Consider the following 20731-nt stretch of genomic DNA (forward strand, 5'->3'; position numbering starts at 1 on the left):
CTTTAGGGAGATAAATTTTTGAGAGTTGGGTACACTGATCACACCCACTCATGTTCTTCCGTGGGTGGAATGTATTGATAATTTGATTATATAAAAATTACACGTGTACAATGAACTAACTGAACGGTGCCCCAAACATACTGATCGAACACGTGCAGAGCACGGATTCTCGATGTTATGGCGTCTCATCGAGTCTGATATAAGAATCTCAACGAACACAGGTGCCAGGTGCTTCTCAGGAAGACCTAAGAGAAGATTCAAGATTCCGAAGATCTGCGAATCGTGGATCTGGCAGACCACACGTGGAAAGAAACTGAGAAGATAGAATCAAGTGGTTATCGTCTATAAAATACTTATCCACCATTATTTAAACTGGATATTCGCTATATTTGAAAAACTACACTCAATTTAAGTGTCCCCAGACATACTAACCGCACGCGTGCAGGGCACTGGTGACTGGGTTACGCATCTCAACAAGTACAAACGCCTCCCAGGAAGGGCTAGGTCAAGATGGCGAAGATCTGCGAAGCGTGGACCTGGCAGACCACACGTGGATAGATTCAATGGATATCATCCTATCCACTTATCTTTTTCAGATTCTTTCTTTTATTTTATTAATTCTTGATAGCGAAGATCCGCGTTTTGTGGACCTGGCAGACGACACGTGGAAAGAATCGGTGAAGATAAAGTATTGAAATTTCATAAGAGATACTAGAAATCTCTGATTAAGCCTAATTAAATTGAGTCGATATTAAAAATAGAGTTTGTTCAAATTAAAATAGAAATTTTTTTGTAAAATAGAAAACTACATTAAAAAAAATTATGAAAAACAAAATTATATAAATATAGACATCTCAAAACTTATTATTTATGTTTGTTTCAGGTAAGTTATCAGATATTACGTAAGTAGAAAGTTTCAAATTTTATAATTATCAGAGTTTATTTGGAAAATTTTTAAAATTGTTTTCGAAACAGTTTATAAAAACTTTGAAATCTGACCTCATAAATTGTAAAGACATTATTTTCATCTGTCAAAACCACAACAATGTATTACAGCAACGATACGCGTTTCAAACAAATAAAATTAGATTTGGATCATTTATCAGAACGAAAATGGGGTAAAACAAAAACGATTCTTTACTGGAAAATACTCCTAGTAAGTTAACTTTGATAATTTAATGACTTGTTCGTTATATTGAAACTGAATTTACTTTTGTATTACATCGTATAATTTTTCAGTTACCCTCGTATGTATAAAATTAATTTTTCCCAAATTTTAATTACATCGTTGCAGATACACATTTTTCGCATCCTTTATAAATTCATAAACCGAATTTCATCCATAAAATGTAAATTAATTTCCGACCCAATTTTTGAGGTGTGTATTTTTATACGAAATGAGTTGATCAATTGAAAAATACTCAATTGTGTACGTTGAATTTGAATTTGAAGACAAATTTGAGCTCTCAATATTAATATTAGAAGGTGCCTATTTGGAAATTTCGATTTCTCATTTAAACAATTTTGTTTTCAGTTTATATTTATATATTTACTCCACAACTAATCTACAAATTGTTAAGAGCTGTGTAATTTTTTTGTAGGAAATTAGATGATCTACATAAAAGGTCTCTTATGATTTTTTTCTAACTCTACTCGTTTCAAAGTTATTTTAGGTTAAAGTTCAACCTTGAATAAAATATTGAAACCTCGCCATTCTTTTAATTTCAACAGAATGAATCATAAAAGACAAAAAATCGACTAAAATCGCAGTTTCTACCATTAAATTTGTTAGTTCAATTTTTAAGCATCTCAGAGACATTAGTTTTTTTAAAATATTCGATGCTATTATTTAGCGAGCGCCTTTTTGGTAGTTTCGTGGCTGGTGCAGTATGTTAAAAGGCATTGTGCTACATTAAGAGAGAAGTTTTCGCCGATGAAACTGGTATAGGGAGGACGTGATCCCCCAAAATTTCTTCTTTGTATCAATTCGCCGTTAATCCCCCGTTACCAACTCGATTTTTGTTTCTATTGAAACTACCTCCAGAAGCTTCCTCTAGGTCTTCTTTAGACTCGTCCTTTTCTATCGCTACCAAGCAGCCACGCTCTGCTTTCATCTGAGAAGAGAAAGGAGCCCCAATGGTTCAATTAATGTGTCTCTGGCAAATGGTAGACGGGTTCGGTGGGCTGGTGGAATTTGAGTCCAGTAACTGGCCTTTTTGGCTTAAGTTTAGCTGCCTTAAACCTTTTGCTAAGCTACTCACAGCCATTCGTCCCGTTTCTATCAGCTCTTGTTGGACACCAATGAGGGCGGATCTTTTAGATTGAGGGTATCAGCCTCTTGGCACTGGCCACTTCTCGCTGACTCTGGTCTTCTGGTAAAAGGGTGGTTAAGCAGCTTTATCACTTGTAGTGTCCATTTTCAGGTCGAATTCTTGTTTGTTGTTAACGAGAATGTGTATGGGTTTATGTTTCATGGTCATCTGCTAATGGTGGGTCAACTAAATAACCTTTTATAAAGGTCAATTACCCCTAATTCTAAATAAGAATTAAAAGAAGAAAAATACAAATGTTGAGTCGATGTTTTTGCCCACGAGTGTAATAAATGGTATAAGACAGGTTTAATACGATGGTTTATTCCTTCAAATTTCCTTTTTAGATCATAATCATTATTCCGTGGAACTTTTCTATTGTTTACAAATCTTGTTTTTTCTTTTTTTATGGATTTTTCTAATGCAGATACGCGTTCAGGTTTTTTTTTTCGTTTTCGGTTGTACCAAATCAATTTTTTCCGATAGACGCGAAATTATATACTTTCACAATCTCATTTTTACGTTTTTTCCTGAAATTTCTATGAAATGAAAGTCATCGACTGAGAATTAAGAATTTAATCAATGGAAATACGAATCTGCAAAAAAGAGAACAGCGAAATCGTAACAACTGGAAGAGAATCTTTCAGGAAAGGTCGTTATACAGGTAGATAGATTGAAAATTATCTAGTAATTTTTTTTCAAATAAATTCGATAGTCATTTCTACCCCTTATTCCCAATTAATCATAAAAATATATGAGTAATATATTTATTTATTTAGTTTCTTATTTCTTAAACCCTTTCATATGTTGTTCTTGCTAACTAATCTTGATATAAATTTCAATTCAGAATTTAGCAAAAATAATATAAATTGATAATCACAAATAAATCACCCTAAAAAGCACTACACTCTACGCTCATGATATTCTATTGATTTATATTGTGCAGAATCACGATCTCTGTAAAAGAAATTGAATATTGCTTCGGCTTCTCTCCGTAGGATGGCGCTACTACTTCTGTTTTAGAAAATATATTGAAATTATAATTCCTTCATGCAATAATGATTATGATATTTTTTTATTATATATAAAATGGAAACTTAATTTATAAAAAGTAATACATTTAATTATTCGTATTTGCAACTTTCCTATCTATCTATTATTTTTTACGTATATTGCATTTTGTTTTCGTGATATTTCTTTGTTTGTAATTCTATATTTGTGGACGATATTATGGAAAGAGCGTTTTCTATTGGGAGTATTAGACAAAATCACGTGACAAAAGCAAACGGATGTGATTGGCTCTTTTCTATTGCTACGAAAGTGTTCTTCCTTTTTTTTTTAAAGCAATACCTGTCTTGAAAGTAACCATAGAAAAATGAAAAACATAGAAGGATCTCCAAAATGTATCACTTATAAATCTACCCTCTATAATATCTGTATTTGAGTTGATGGAAAAACTGATTGACAAGTGACAGATTGAAGATTAAAACTTGATTTTTCAATTTACAAATAAGAGTGTAAAAATAAAAGAAAATCCCTTACACTGCCACACAAAATGTTTAATTGATTGATTTAATCAATGTGCATCACTTATAAATAAATGTATCTGCTGTTTTTAAACAATATTAAACGATGTCTTTGACAAGTGATAGTTCAGTCGTTGATTTAACTGATGAGAAAACCTTCAACTCAATTTTAATTATCCTCCTTGTTATTTCATTTTATAACTTCAATATTCTAAATATAACTTTTGTCGAAGCGAATTGTACAAGAAGAAATTAAAATATCAGCCTATATATTCTTCTATATTAAATCTAGGTATTTATAATTTAGTTCCCAGGCTACACAAAGGAAGGTTTGTACGAGTATTTGGTTAACAAAGGAACATGTCTGTCTTCAACGCTTTGAAATTATATTTACTTTGATAAATATAGAGTATTGTTGGAATACCTCACTATCTTAAATGAATAGCAGCAGCATTTGGTTTTGTTTACAATAGAAAATACTCTTCTAGCAATTTCCCATTTCGTTCGACGTTGCAACATCTACACACCTTTGAAGTTTTCATGAAAAACTTCGAGTAAGTCCAATTGTTGTGAAAAGAATATGGGAAAATGATAATTTTTTGAAAGAATTCAAGCTTTAAAATATTTCAGCTATCAAAGAGTCATTTATTTTGTATTTATTTTATGTTTTCTCTGTATTGTATATTTTAATGAAACTGGTCACTCTAAATTCTTCATTATGTTCCTTCTTTTTGTTTTTTTTTTATATTTAAAGGTATTAGTTTCGTCTAATTAGTGTAAGATAGTCAATACTTTATTTTGAATAAATATATTCTATAACCAAATTACTTTTGAAATAAAAATTGTTACAAATACGTAATTTTTTGTGTAACTATGTGGAAACAACTAAATTTTTGTTTAAATATATCTCTCCAACACGATTTATTGACAAAATATTACTATGAAATCTATCAAAATTGTTTTATACATTCCCTCAATCTGCATATTACTATCAAAGTATGGAAACGCTGTCGAATGTAACTCAATATCTCGTCTTAATGTGATAGTAAATTAATAAGATAATAGCTGACACTAGTTATTTGTATAAATCACAATATTTTTTCCAAAAATGTCTCTTGTCTGTTACTTAAACGAAAAAAAGCCAATTTCTTTAGAGCTTTTCAACAAATTTCAATTATAACGAAACAGAAGCGTTTATACATTCCAAATTACTGTCAAAGATAGCGTTTAATTTTCGTTTAATAAACGTTACGCTTTCAACGCGGTAGTTATAAATCAAGGTCGAGGATGTTTATAATTCGATTGCGTTGTGCCGTGGATTTTTATTAATATTCTTAATGTTGTGACATGAGAAAAAATCGTATAACTTCCAATAAATGAAAATATTATAAATTTCAATAAATACATTCAATATAAATAATTACATTTTAATTTTGATGCACATTTTAATGTAACACGTGGCAGTACTTTGTGTTGCCTGACTAGTAGGTTGAGATATCATGTATCGGCCGCTAACCTTGAAACTAATAAATGTTTTTATTTAAATCAATATAGTAAATCTTATATTTAATTTCAGATATACTTTGTATATATATTTACGACATTTTTATAATTGATTCACTACGGTAATTAGTTTTCTCACCTCAATAATGAACATAAGATGTACCAAGTTCTTTTTATTTTCATAACTTTTGTAAACATTTCTAAAAGAGATTTGATTTGTAATATTCCCAAAGCAAATATTTTCCGTATAAGATTATATTCATATCAATATTTCTGTTTTTGCAACTAGTTCATGATCTTAAATGTTCAGTTTGAAATACGAGTATTTTAGGTGTAAATACCATTTTTTATTTAAAGTTGTGTAACTTTGGGGACTAACTAATGACATAATTTTAGTGCCCGCACTATCCAAGACAGGTAAAGAAACAGATCAATGAGCATTGGAGAACTTTGACATTATAAAATTTGTGGAATTGATTGAACCATTGTCTGAAAGTGTATAGAGACACAAACGTTTTTCTGATCCATCCTGTATACAAAACAGTACCAGTACCCACTTATCGCTAATCTACTTTTCTTATAGTTGCTAATTTTACTTGTATTTTAAAGCAAAAAATGCATTGTAATAAAACAAAGTGTTTTCTAATCTACTCCACATCATTCACGTTACCATAACAGCTATAAAATGTCACGTAATCGAGTCATATATTCACAAGTAACACGCAAAGAAAATATATTCTTTATTCGCTACCATTGAATATCATATAAGAGGGAAAAAATAATAAATTTTGACATATGCTCAAAGTGTAACAGGTTAGAAATATATATAAAAACGGGAACAATGAGATGAATTACAAATGGTGCCTAATAACATCATAAAAGCGGTAAATCTGACAACATTGTATATGTCGAATTATAAATATTTGTATGAATCATCAATTTCTATATCTTTGTTATACTAATTTCACTTGAAACATTCATTCGTCTCCAGCAACATTCAAAATAATTTGTTTGTTGTGAAATATTCAAATATTATAATGCTGTCCCTTCCATTTTCATTCATAACTTATACAAATAGACTCTAGTAGGTACCTGTTGCAAAACCTTTGTCCTAAATAAATAGTTGAGGCGGTGGTTAATTTCAGAGTTATATAGCTAACGAACAATAGGATGGAATTGATCACTTTTCTCGATAAACCGACATTTGAGCTAGTAAAACTAATTTTCATAATTAGTCCAATCAAATTAGATATGAAAGGCTACAAAATTCTTATATTCGTATAGTTGATAAAATAATTCCTACACATTTTTGAACCGTTATATATCAAAGAAGATAAGGTTTTTTTGGGAAAAAAGTGTTTTTTGAGCTCATTTTATGACCAAATTTCTCAAAAACCAATGTTAATGTTTAACTTGACAGGACTAAACGTTTATTAATTAACTTGTTTCGCGATAACTTGTCAAAACGCCCTCGTATACATAACTCTAATACGTATTCTTGTCTTTATTATGGTATTTATTATTTTGGCACATATGCATAAAATATTGTGAATGGTTTTAACTAATTTTATTTCAAAATAAGTTAACTTTCTAATTGTACTTTAAATCAAATCCGCAATATTCTACGTGAACAGATTATAAAAAAGAAAAAATACGAACACATAATTGCATTAAGTACAGTACAATGCTGTACAGAAATGCAACTCTAATTTCTTGTTTGCTTTAAAACAAATCACTTTCAGTGTGAATTAATACCAGGTAGATACTAAGTCAACCAAAATAAGAAAGTCCCTCATGCCGTTGCACCAATAAAAGATCCAATTTGACGTAATCTCATAATCTCTACATCCCGAAGGATACAAAATGTGAGGATTTACAAAAACCAGGTTAGAATATGCAACGCTGCATTCAATATAGAAAGATTTAAGGCGTATTACGTTTACATGGTAGCATCCTACAAAATGCTCTCAAGGTGAAAGTTTTAAAACAAATATAACAATAGAGATGAATGATTTTTTAAATAATAGAACCAAATCACAGTATAAGTATTTCATATATTGAATAATTATATAAAAATAACTTTGTAGAAATGTTCAAAGGTGAATTAAATTAGTAATAACTATTAATAAACATAATATACAAATAAATACGCATTGTTGTCATATACTATAGAACGTGAGGACAAAAAAACTTAAGATATAAGGAGAGATATTATTTGTGATGGGTGATAATTTAAATAAATTCATAGTGTAACACAATAAATATACGTGAATATAGTGTGAAACAAATATTCAGATTTATTCATATTTGGTAGAGGTGGGCAGATTTCTTGCTGTTTATGTTGATATAACAATATTTACATTCTAGTCTGGCTTAATACTATAAAGGTCGAGACCGTAAAACCACAGAGACATAAAAGTAGTGATGGGTAATTATTTAAATACAGTTGTAAATCACGGTATCGAACAAAAAATATAATACACGAACATAATGAGGAATAAATATTCAGATCACAGAGATATAATAGTAGTGATGGGTCATTATTTTAATAACTCTACTAAATTCCAGTGTTGCTGAAATGCCCATAAAAGACTATACACTTGTGATATATATTTGATGCATACGGATTTGATAGTTGTAGCGCCATCTAATTATCAACCTACGACCTGTTCAGACCACCTAATAGTGATGGGTGATGATCTTAATAGCGGTTATAAATCACGGTATAGACATATAACAAGCTTTGTTGGAATTTTTTTTTTAAATATAAGTAGTTTTTGCATATCGGGGATTAATTTGACTGTCCTATTACGAAATTCGTTTAATATTGGAACGTTCTTTTTACAAGTTGAAGACATTTTGTTACTTTATTCAGAATATCACTACCTTCAATTTTCGATTACTTTTATCAGCAGAACATAAAAGTTTAAATTTGATAAGTATTTAAATTTAATTCAATTTATGTCATATTTTAATATAAAACTTCAGTTACGATCAAAATAAGAAAACTTTTTTAATTAATTTCACCGAAACTTTCTTTCCCCGTTTCAACCGGCGACTTCCGCCACTGAGAACTTAAAGCATTGGATTCATAGGAGCCCGGACCAGCAGGTCGATGTTGTCATGGCAACATAGTACCTACTACGATTCTGTCTATATTGTTTTAATGCTTCATTTTACACGTCCACGTTTCATCACTGACACTCCATAGAATTATTAGGGGAGAGGATTTTTTTTAAAACGAGACTGTCAGAGCACAAATAACAGGTTAATTGTGTCTTTGTACTTGGGAGATCGTTTCGTTCAAGGACACTTGTTTGCTCTCCAAGCTTTCGACTTCGGCATTCATACGGGAGAAATGGCTTCTTTTGTTTACTTCGAAAATGATCCGGCGATACTGTTGATTCTAAAAATAGCTCGAGAATTTTGAGGTTAGTTTTATAAATGTAGACGCGAGAAATTGGAAGGGAAACTTTTTATTGAAATATTTTTATATACCATGTGATTTGTAACTACATAATTTACAAGTTATTTGGATTAAAATATGCAATCTGCATAAATATTATCATACGGGGTGTGGCTATTAAATAACGAGATTAGTGCTATGAAATATTATATTTTGATATAATGTATCTCACTCACTCACTCAATAAGTCGTGTTACGGATGCACAGATGGCGCTGCTATTGTCAAATTTGTCAAATCTATATGACGTTTATGAAGTACCAGCTTTCAAAAATGTGTATGAAATTTCATGGCATTTCGATTAGAGAAATTTTTGTGCTTTTTGATATGTGTGAATTATTTTTAGTATCAATTTTATTATAAAATTGAAAACAGATTTTTCAGATTATCGTTATGATATTTATAATAGGTTCTAATTCGATAAATAACGTTTTTGCAACGCAAATAATAAATTAATACGATAAATCAACAACGTTGATTGAATTTTCAAAATAATGTGTATAGTATTTAATTTTATCATAGTTTATATATCCGTTTTACAATTTGTGCATTCAGAAATTTTAAAAATTCATTACATGAATCATTAACAATCATTTGCATTGTTCATTTTTTTAAACGATAAAATATTAATTTTAGAAGTCGGGAAATTGGTCATTTTTATATATATATATATATATATATATATATATATATATATTACTTAACATCTGTTTTAATGTATAAAACTTAAGAATAGATTTTTGATAGTTGGTAATAAGTATATTTTTAAAGGTAGAAAACGTAGCTAAAAACTAGCTGGTAACGAAAGGTTATGTAGCGAGATTTTTCTAGGTTATGATTTGTTCTGTCATTTCTTCACCGTCATTTCCTCATTTTGAATAAAAGAGAGGGGATGATGAGCTACGAGATAATGATTTTCAAGATGGAAAATTAAGAAATTTGACTTTGTTTTTGATAAAACGTTCAATTCAATTTAAGGGGTTAACATATTAAATGGTCACAACAATATTTTGAACGTTTTGTCTGTTTACGTGCTTTCAGGATTTGATGAAAGATTTACCCGGTGTTCTAACCTCAAAATAACCTACAAATTTTAGCAATTTCGTTAATTACTTCATTTTGTGTGAAGAAGAGATTGGAAAAATGCTGTGCGAGAAGGAATTTCCATGAAAAACACTAGAAAGAAGACACCATCATCAATCCCTTGGTGTAGACATCGAAAAAAGACTGCGCAAGCATATAAAAGACATGCAGACACGAGGTTTTACTTTGACTATCAATGATTTAAGTATTGTTGCTTTTAAGTATGCTGAGCAATTAGGAATTAAACCCAGATTTACTATAACACAGAAAAGGCGGGCTATGATCGGTTGCAAATATTTTTGAAAAGAAATTTTGATATTTCATCAAGGAAATCTCAAGGGGTGTCATATGCTAGATTTCAATGGATAAATAAAGCAGAAATAAGCTCTTATTTTGAAATGTTTCGAAGGATTCTCAGTGATAATGACTTAATAAATAAACTTGGATATATTTACAACATGAACGAGTCCAGGTTGCAATTTTTACAAATTGGTTGTTGCAATACTGAAGGTAATTGCACCAAGTTTGAGGACATGTATTCTTACTGCGATAATAAGAAAAAAAAGGAGTTGAAAGATCTGAAGGGCAAAAGAAAAGGTAATATAGATACTGGGGATCTCTCCTATATTATGATCATCACTCTCGGATACAGTGGGAAAGATGGCCGCTCCAATTTTTCTTAAAAAGGTTGAAATAAAATTTAACTAATTTATCAAAGTGATTTAACCTTGTTTTTTGATGAAAGTTATCAATGAAATACAATTTTTTATATAAATTCAATGTTTTATTCAATAAATTTCATTCCAAGTAAAGTTACTATGACCATCTCCCCAGATCAGTCAAATTACCATCTTTTAGGGATAGTTTCATATGATTTAGTATCTATCCTAACCTGTCAAAATAAATACAAAACGAATTTGGTGTCAGTACTCTTTTGTGGTGGAAATAAAGTGGAATTTATTCACATGTAACGAAACTGATTTATTAGAAACTCAAATAATGCATCACGCAATAAAGAAACGGGGGTAATTCGTTACAACAAACACTTCTTTATTACTTTTCGGTGTTAACTCGTGCGAAAGAAGCAATTCATAACTTTCCCAGATTGAATATAATACCAAAGTGGTTTGTTTGAAAAAGGTAGATTGAATATTATATAACGCGCAAGTTTTCATTAAAACTTTTCTAAAGAAAAAAAGGAAAACTGTTCTCTCGCCTGCCTTAAACTAAAAATACAATATCAAAATGTCTTGTTGACGAGAACTTTCTATTTCCCTCTGTTTTTGGCTTCTCTCTTTTACATGGGATTTTCTGAGAGCTGATTGCTGAAGTCTTATTAACATTTTGATGAGGTATACCTTCCTGTAATAGCCACCTCCATTTCCTGAAGGGTTTTCGAGGGTTGATGTCTATTTCTGATCCTTTTCCAACGCTCACCCCACAGATATTTCCCCTATTACATCCCCCATACTATTTCGATTCACTTTTATTAACAATTTAATGAGGTACATCTTCCTACTCTTCTTTAATGGCCACCCTAATATCCTGAAAGCTTCTTTAGAGCTAATTTTCACCTTTGATGTTTCTCTAAATATCACTTTAGGTACATATACCACCCCTATTGCATCCCCCATACTGTTTAAATTCGGTTTGATTAAGGTTTTGATGAGATATACCTTCCTGTAATAGCCACCTCCATTTCCTGAAGGGTTTTCGAGGGTTGATGTCTATTTCTGATCCTTTTCCAACGCTCACCCCACAGATATTTCCCCTATTACATCCCTCATACTATTTCGATTCACTTTTATTAACAATTTAATGAGGTACATCTTCCTACTCTTCTTTAATGGCCACCCTAATATCCTGAAAGTTTCTTTAAAGCTAATTTTCACCTTTGATGTCTCTCTGAATCTCACTTTACATATACCACCCCTATTGCATCCCCCATACTGTTTAAATTCGGTTTGATTAAGATTTTGATGATGTATATCTTCCTGTAATAGCCACCTCCATTTCCTGAAGGGTTTTCGAGGGTTAATGTCTATTTCTGATCCTTTTCCAACGCTCATCCCATAGATATTCCCCCTATTACATCCCCCATACTATTTCGATTCACTTTTATTAACAATTTAATGAGGTACATCTTCCTACTCTTCTTTAATAGCCACCCTAATATCCTGAAAGTTTCTAGAGCTAATTTTCACCTTTGATGTTTCTCTTAATCTCACTTTACATATACCACCCCTATTGCATCCCCCATACTGTTTAAATTTGGTTTAACTAAGATTTGATCTTCTTCAATATCCACCCTCATTTCCTGGGGTTAAATTTCTACCCTTGATCTTTTTTTGGAGCCCACTCCACAGATATTCAATGGAATTAACTCTTCCGTTCTTTTCAGTGTTTCCTCAGGTGTAAAAAATTGTTTCAGCGGATTGTGAAAAACTTTCTGGAGGTACCCGATATTCTAGAAAAAATCTAAATACGAAATAGAAAGTAGTTTTTCTTTTTGAAGAAAACTAATCCAAATAATGTAAGAACCTTGACAATTCGTTCGTTCAACCAAGAAATCTGTTTTTAACGTCATCTCCACCGAGCTATTTTTTTATGTCTGAAAACAGAAACTTCACTGGTGGATTCTCTTGATGTATCAATACCTTCTTCTTAGCTAATTGCGGTGGTTTTTGCTCGATTTCTTTGCTCAAACGTTGCAATAAGATCGGATAATACTGGCCGTTGATAGTCAATAAAAATTATCCCACGATCATCCCAAAAAACCGACGCGTTGACCTGCAAAGGAACGGTCTTCGTAACTCAAATGAATATCTGCGTTAAATCGAAATACATTATTTTTTTAACTAAAATATTTTAGTAAATTATAGTTACTAAATCCCATTTTTTGATTTATTATAACCAATAAATTATTATTTAACAATAAATCTCTAAAATCTGCATTCAAACACGGTGCCAAAGTTTGCAGATCAATACCGAAGAGTAAAAATTTGGTGTAGTACTGTTTCTGCACGTGTTGTCAAGCAATTTGAAACTGAGGCGAAGCTCTAATCAAACTAAAAGTTAGCAAGAATGTGGACGAGCGTTGCCTTGTAAGTGATACTAATTACCCTTAAGGTAAAGTGATTTTATAGCCTAGACTTGCATTGAAATTTCGATACGAATATTGAATTCAAACCAAAAAAATAACATTAACATAAAGTTACTTAGAAATATTTATTTTTCTCTATGAAAATGGTGAGTTTAAGCATGGAATACATGGTCCCAGAAATACCTGGCAAGACCTAGAGATGGCGGTAGTTGCTTTAAAAATACCACTGTATTAAAAAGTACACAAAAGTACAACATATAATAGTTTCAGTATATTATTGAACGTTTTCATTACAAGATAATCCGCGCTAAATGCCGAACTCGTGCCATTTCTGTTTACAAACTATGCTTGTTAATATAGTAGCTTAAATTAAAATCTATTCGAATCAAAGGGACATGTAATTAAATTTTCGTAACAGTTCACTATATATGAAATAACTCGTACGATGTATTTATGTAATTTGGAATAAATCCAGTTTTTCAATAATTGACAGTTTGACAGCTGACAAGGTAATTGGTGTAAAATATTTAATTACTTCTAGCCTATTATCTTATATTCTTAAATTATATTCTTTGTAATTAAGTATTAAATTTGAATTGAATTATATTCTTTGTAATTAAGTATTAAATTTGAAACATTTATTGATAATATTATTGTTGAAAATACCTCTACGTTTTCTATTTTTCTATGGCGAACCACAGTTATTTATTTCGAGATAAAAAGAAGAAACGGTACGTAAATAAAGAAGAATATACAGGGTGTCTCGCTTAAGAACTAACAAAGATCATATTGGTGAAATCTAGACAATTGTCGATATATATTCAATTGTATTTGTATAAGAAGTTTACTTAAAGGTTATTTAATGTCTACTATAAAGATTATATGGTTAAAAAATTATCGTAATTCGAAGCATCAGTTCTTCCATCTGCTATTCCGAAGCCATTCCCATGATCCCTTCTACGTTCCGCGATTCCGCTGCCGAAGCCGATCCACAAGTGGTAGTAGGCCATGCCTGACAGTTGCGCTTCGCCCCGCAGTTGCTCGTGGACGTCGCGTTTCACTTGTTTTCCCACTTTCGATTTTGTGTAAGTGCGGACACTTTTTTCCTCGTTTTTCAATTGATTTTTTTTTTTTGTATAAAATTTACGGTGAACTGTCGGTTGTGATTTTCGGTTGTGAATCTGTGAGAGTGTCAATCATTCAACCTATTTATCGATCCACAAAGAAACGTATGAAATTTTGTTTAAAATATTTGATGATATTCGACAAGCAAAAATGCTGCAACCGAAATTTTTATGCGCTGCCAAATCAGCCTCATAGAAATATTTCGAAATCTTTTAACTGTAACGAATCAAAATATTGAAATATTTTTATTGAAAACATTAAATTAATTTCATTATGGTTTTAACTGCACTGCCGTGGCCTCAAATTTGCCAGGAATCGTATCAAAAAGTTTTCGTTAAACTACAAATTTCATTTTAGGGGTTAGGTATGTATGTGCTAAATCTGGTAAATAGAGCGGATGTAAACATTAATAGACTAAATCTAAAGTGATTAACAGCATGTTTTAGCTTCATGTCCGCTTATACTACATGTAAACCGTTCTCAAAGTTAAAACATTTTCACGGTAGACAAGTTTTAACATTTTGGTAGCATTTGGAACGACCATAAACTGCAACAACCAGCGATACATTATAAAACGTTCAAATGGTACTAGTTGACTATTGGATTGAGGTTAGAGAGATAGAAGAGGCTATTACACGTCAAAAAAATATTTCCCAGGCCTTGACGCGGTTTATGCAAAATGATTTTTTACATCGACATCAATTGTACCCAACAGTACAATCCTGAAATGAAAAAATTATCAATACAATGGATTGCGAAATGGGAACCTGATCAGAAAAAGCCAAAGACGATTTCATCGGCCAAATTATTTATTTATCTTTCTAATATGAGTGACACACAACAAACTAAGAGTCATCTAATGATTTTACTAATTATAAGTCAGGGTCTGGATCATTTTGCGTGAACTAATCATGAACTACTTTTCTTGACGAAAAAATTGCAAAATTATATACAATTTTATGCAAACTATAGAGTGGGCAAGAACTTCTTCATCATTAACACAATTTACTTCTCTCGGGCGGCCGTTGAAGCCGTTGAGCACATAGACCTTCAGATAGACCCTTCGTGCCCCACTTGACGTTACCACAATCCGATGTCCTATGAGTCGAACCCTTTGATGTCGTTAAGCAGATTGTGGAGTTCGTGCAGGTGCAGGACACTCCCAGATAACGTGATCTGCAGTGTCGTCATCCTCCATGCACCACCGGCACTCCGGATCATCCGTGATGCTCATGGTGACGTCTTAGATGGCATGCTCTTCGTATGAGATCAATTCCATTCAGAATTCATTTCATATTTGTAGCTTTTACAGCGCCTCAATGATCTAGGATGACTGTTTCTTTGATTATTGACATTAAAATGGATATTTTGTCCACATCAATCGGATTCACGCCTAGACCAATAATAAATTTTCTTCGTCTTGGTATTTCTGATAGGATTCGTGAAGAAAATGACTGAAATCTTGTGATTGCAAGAGTAGTTTCATTATTTTATTTGTTTTAAGCACAGCTTCTCTTTCAGCTTTTTCGACCGTTTCATTTCCCTTAGAACGATCTTGAATTGAACTGTGACCGTCCCTGTATTAAGATATTGAATTCTTAATACACTACAAGCTTGATTAATTAAGTCATTAGCATGTTAATAACGTCTTCTATACTAATTACAAAATTTCATCGTTAATCTTTCGGTTAAATTTACTCGCCAAAATATTTCCAGAAGTTTTCGTAGGATTATGTAAAAGATTATTTAGAAATATGAACGTCATCCAAACTTATTCATTACTATCACTTCAGAACAACCATATCAAAACTTTAGCATTAAATAAGGTCCCATAATCACGTTTTATTACAAGATTTGATCAATAAATACAGTGTGATAAACTTCGAAAATTTGATGGATTCTAACCATCATTTTGAAATAACCTACATTTTATGGAGTCTTCCAGAATGCTGTGCCATATCAAAAATCCATTTTTATAAATGTCACACCCTATATTTTATTGTATATTTGAAATCAGTCCATTACAATGATATACCTCTACAGAGTATTTAATAATTTATAACCAATTTTTCATGAATCATTCCATTGAAATCTTTTAACTTTATTGGCTACTTGGAGCAAGCCATTGATGTGGATGACGTGGAAATTTTTCCAATACAAGAGGTAATTGATTTACTAGAAAATCTAAAAGTATACAACTCAGCAATTAAAAGTGACTTCGAATAGAACATAGTTTCTGAGAGAGAGAGATGGTCATCACTGGGGGCCAAATCTGGTCTAAAAGGAGAGTGTGGTACAGTACTTTTGAGTCCTTCAACGTCTGACAGTAGCGATTCCCAGTAATTATTCCAGAAAGCTTACACAACAACAACAACAACCCTTTCCTGTCCCAAAAGGCACTAGCCATCACTTTGCCTGCACACAGAATTTACTTAAATTTCTTCGGCTTCGGCATTTCCACTGACAGTATCATTTGTTTGATTCCGGTAGCTGATAATACACCCACGTCGCGTCCCCAGTTAAGCTGGGATTTATCGAACCGTTCAGTGTATTCAGTACTCGTCCCCAGTGACAACAAAGTTCTAAAATCCTCGCCATCAGTTCCGAAAGCATGAAGAAATTTGCGTTAGCGTTTTCCGAGTCCCACATGAAGATAATAAGGTTCATCTGGCTGATCGCAATCACTTCGTTCGGAAACGATAACCGGTTAGAACGTTCGTCGTGGAAGCTTGTGCGTTCGTCAATGTCAACCAGAGGAACATGTTTAGCACACAAAAAACGAATCACAGAACGTAATTAGCACTGTAGGTTAAATGGAAGGTCTGTCATCAACAGTTACCAAAGCAAGAGTAAATGTCATAGACAGTTTACGGGGGCTTTCGCTTAACAGAGTTCCTAGCAACGGAATTTTTTGAATAAACTCGTAGAATTCTTAAAAAATCGTATGAATAGATCAATAATGTCAAAACTAGTTATATTTTTTTCATTTTTTATTAATAATGATGATATGTATTAGATTATTGTTGACAATTCTCCGAATTATGACACAAAAAAATTCAATATACCTTCTTAATTATCCTGAATTTGTATAAAACCTCTTTATATTCTTATACGTTTCACAATGCCTTAAATTCCAATATTAATCACAAGTCTACTTTTATTGAAAAACTTTATTTTTTGATAAATGCTTTACGTAGCGTTTCATATCGATTATAGCTTTTGAAAGGATATGAAAACAGATCAGAAAACGCTCGAAAGGAAATTAGATAATCTTTCAAAACGTCGTTTGTTATTTTCTATTAGAACCCCGTACTTTATTAACTGAGGGTATGTGGAGAATGGTGTATATTGATTATATTTTTGTTTTATTTTTTGATCAACTTTTGTAGAGGGTGATCGTCATGTGTAGAACATTTTAAATGAATCAGCTAATTCTTAATGATATTTTACAGTTTCCCCGTTTTTTTTCCAATATTCTCGTGCTCAAACCATTTGATAAATCGACAAAATATCAGTTCAATCGAAGGAGAAACCACAATACAACCATAATTCATTGAAAGTGTCCACCCCTATTTGGTTTTAGGTCAATACCCAGTGCGCCATCCGATGTGAATGTTGACGATTTATCATCCCTTTTTTGAACAAATTTAACTGTTGAATTATAGGGGTTGGTTCGTTCCTACGTTTGCCATTTATAATAAAAAACGTATTTAATATAAATCATTAATCATTTAACTCGACGATATAGTTATAAAAACGAGCAACCCTGATCCTTGAACTATCAAAACATATTTTTACGATTAGAATAACGTCTGCCTTGTTTCTTTGTGATCATATTGATGCTCAAAACTTGTTCACAGTCTCTACAACACTATGAAAAACGTGAAGTTTTTAAACTGAAACTCCAACTCCTCTTCAACTCTTATTCACCCCACTTTACTTAAGAACTCTAACATAATTAAAAATTCGAGCGGCTAAGACCATCTCTCAATCAACAAAAAGAAGAAAGGCAACTTTACGCGCACCAACCCTTGATGGAACTCAAGTAAAACTTCCAAGGATCATTCTAGATAAAACACTTACTTGAAGCACTCATATATACAGGGAAATTTACAGAGCCAATGCCACTTGTTCCAAGCTCTAACTTAAACCTAAGATACACCAAATAGTCATTAAACTCATTGGATAAATCACGGCTCAGAAAGAACTGGGCCATGCAACAGACCAGACTTAGATGCGATGCTTTTTGTCCGCCCTATAGTTTGTTTGCACAATTTTTACATACTCTGTTGCAATTTCGACGAATTTGTTCCGCAATAATTGGATTAACTGCTACGACCAAATCATTCCTTTCAAATACACTTTACACAGCTTGGAGGAATGCTTGGGATCGTTGTCATGTTGGAAATTAAGTTTTACGCCATTCTCTGTGTTCGTGCGTACAATTTTAATGTTTTTTAACCCACCGCAATATCTTTTTTAATTTTGACGTCTTCCAAAAGGACCAGTCGACGTTAAGTCGATTTTTTTTAACTTAGATTAATGCACAAGTTTCAACCGATAGTTCCTTGGTTTTATCCATTTAAAAAAACTTACTAGTCTTCATTTGGTGGAAAGGAAACTTCGTATTCTGATCTGCAACAGCCTTAGAGTCGATGCTAAACATATCAGTCCTTCACCATATAGAGAAAGGAGAGTCGTTTAGAGGCGCCCAAAAGCTAATCCAGACGAAAATTGAAGCTCAAAAATATAACTGGTATCCTAAGAATTCTAGTATCAATAAAGCTAAGGACCAAATAAATAGACACAGGCATTCCATTCGATAATCAATGACCGTCAATCAGATTGGGATAGTTACTGATTTATATATTGACTTTAGTGTTACGACGTTATTTCCAAAGTGGTTCAAGTGGACCCCCAGGGGTCTACAGAAGACTCGACAAGAGTCTACACAAATTTTCATCATTAAATCAGTGATTTCTAAAGCAAAGTCTAGGTAAACTCTATTGATTAATAGATTTTGATATTTGTTAACGAGTTTTGGGAATAATGTTGAAATGTAGTAGCCAATAATATCTTGAATGTAGTCCAAAAGGGATAAAAGTTTGAGAACTATTATGCTAAAGCATGGGTATCGAAAATAACTTCAAAAAATCCATGGTAATAATATTTGAAGCGTGTTATCCAATATATTTCATTGATGAAATTTTTTTTCTATTAGAAAACAAGATTCTCTTGAATATCTAGAAAGTTTGTCCCTTTTGCTTCGTAGTATCAAGGGATCTATCACTTTCCCTTTGAAATACATCGTCTTTGAAATGTCCAAAGAAAACAGAAATTTGTTTGAATTGCACCTACCGAACGAAAACATTTTTTCCTTGCTGTATCTGTTTTTTGTTAGAAATTCGATGTTTTGTTAAATTTAAGATCAATGGAGTGAGGTTAGGTTAAATTAGAAGATTTATCGTGAAACTGTCATCAAGTTCTTGAGAAACAAACCGAAAAACGTCAACATATTGCGTCTGTGGCAAATCTATTTTATTATATTGGTAATGCCTTGGACAATATTTTTTATATTTTCTTTGTTTGATAGGCTATGGCTAGGAAACACTCTTCCAAAATAATCTATAATCTATAAACTAGAAAATACTAGCGAGTATTCCTAACCTAACCTAACCTAACCTAAACAAATATTTATTATACAGATAAACTTTGACATTATTGACGATACACCCTCCATTTTGTAAATGATGAGGAACGTAAACTAAAGAAAGAATAGAAAGAATACGGAACATATTTATGTTTTTTTACATTAAACATAACTTCTTTTCAATAAACTCGTTTTAATTATTTTCTTTGAAATTATACATTGATGCTTTATTCTATAACAAAATCTATCGACATTCTGACAGGTGGTTAAAGTTAGGAAAAGACGCATTCCTGTTTTTAGGTTATATTAATTGACATTTGACTTACAAATATGGAAGAATTTGACAATCAGTTTTATTATTTGAACATGATATTTAAATAATTTCTTTTATCAGTTATTTACAATAACATTTTCACCCAAAAACTCCTAAATAAAAAACGTTTTTTGGCACGACGCGTTGTTGTATTGGCCCATGTTTCATATTGTCACAGATTTGTCTATTTTGAGTATATTTTCTTGTACTTTTGAATTTGATCATTTTCTTTTTGAAATTTTTCACCACATGTCCAAAATTAATTTATTATCGCTACAGATTTAAATATTTTTTGGGCACTTTCTTCAAATTGATTTTCACGATAGAATTTTCTATTATCTATAATTAATTGATTCTTTTAAAGGTTTTGAAATTGATTTTTTTGTTTCTGGAAATTGCGGTCTACTATATGGTACTAATATACCAAAATCTATACTATTACGAATATACTGGGTTGTCATTCAATTAAAAATCAAAATGTACAAAGACGAAAAATGTTCGACCAAAATTTCGATAGCTAATCATCGTTGCTAAACAAATATTGAAAGTTAAAGCTGATACTGTCGAGAAACTATCTTTATATAACCAGAACGACAAGTTCGAAAGGTAAAAACAGATTTTTCAGAATAAGAGAAGGAAAAGTTAGAAAAAAAGT

General features: G+C 31.7%; 1 protein-coding gene across 3 annotated transcripts in view; it reads left to right on the forward strand.

Annotated features, from left to right (window-relative positions):
- Window positions 1-20731, forward strand: part of LOC130902048 (synaptotagmin-7) — a 95858-nt gene that overhangs the window by 33796 nt on the left and 41331 nt on the right. Inside the window, exon 1 of one of the 3 annotated variants that reach the window (XM_057813846.1) lies at window positions 14038-14217. The exons of the other annotated variants lie outside the window; for them this stretch is intronic. The gene's annotated coding sequence lies outside the window, so the exon portion shown is untranslated. Of the gene's footprint in view, window positions 1-14037; window positions 14218-20731 lie in introns of those variants that run through there. 3 annotated transcript variants of the gene reach the window in all.

This window comes from Diorhabda carinulata, chromosome X, assembly GCF_026250575.1.
Source record: "Diorhabda carinulata isolate Delta chromosome X, icDioCari1.1, whole genome shotgun sequence".
In the NCBI taxonomy this organism is placed as follows: Eukaryota; Metazoa; Arthropoda; class Insecta; order Coleoptera; family Chrysomelidae; genus Diorhabda; species Diorhabda carinulata.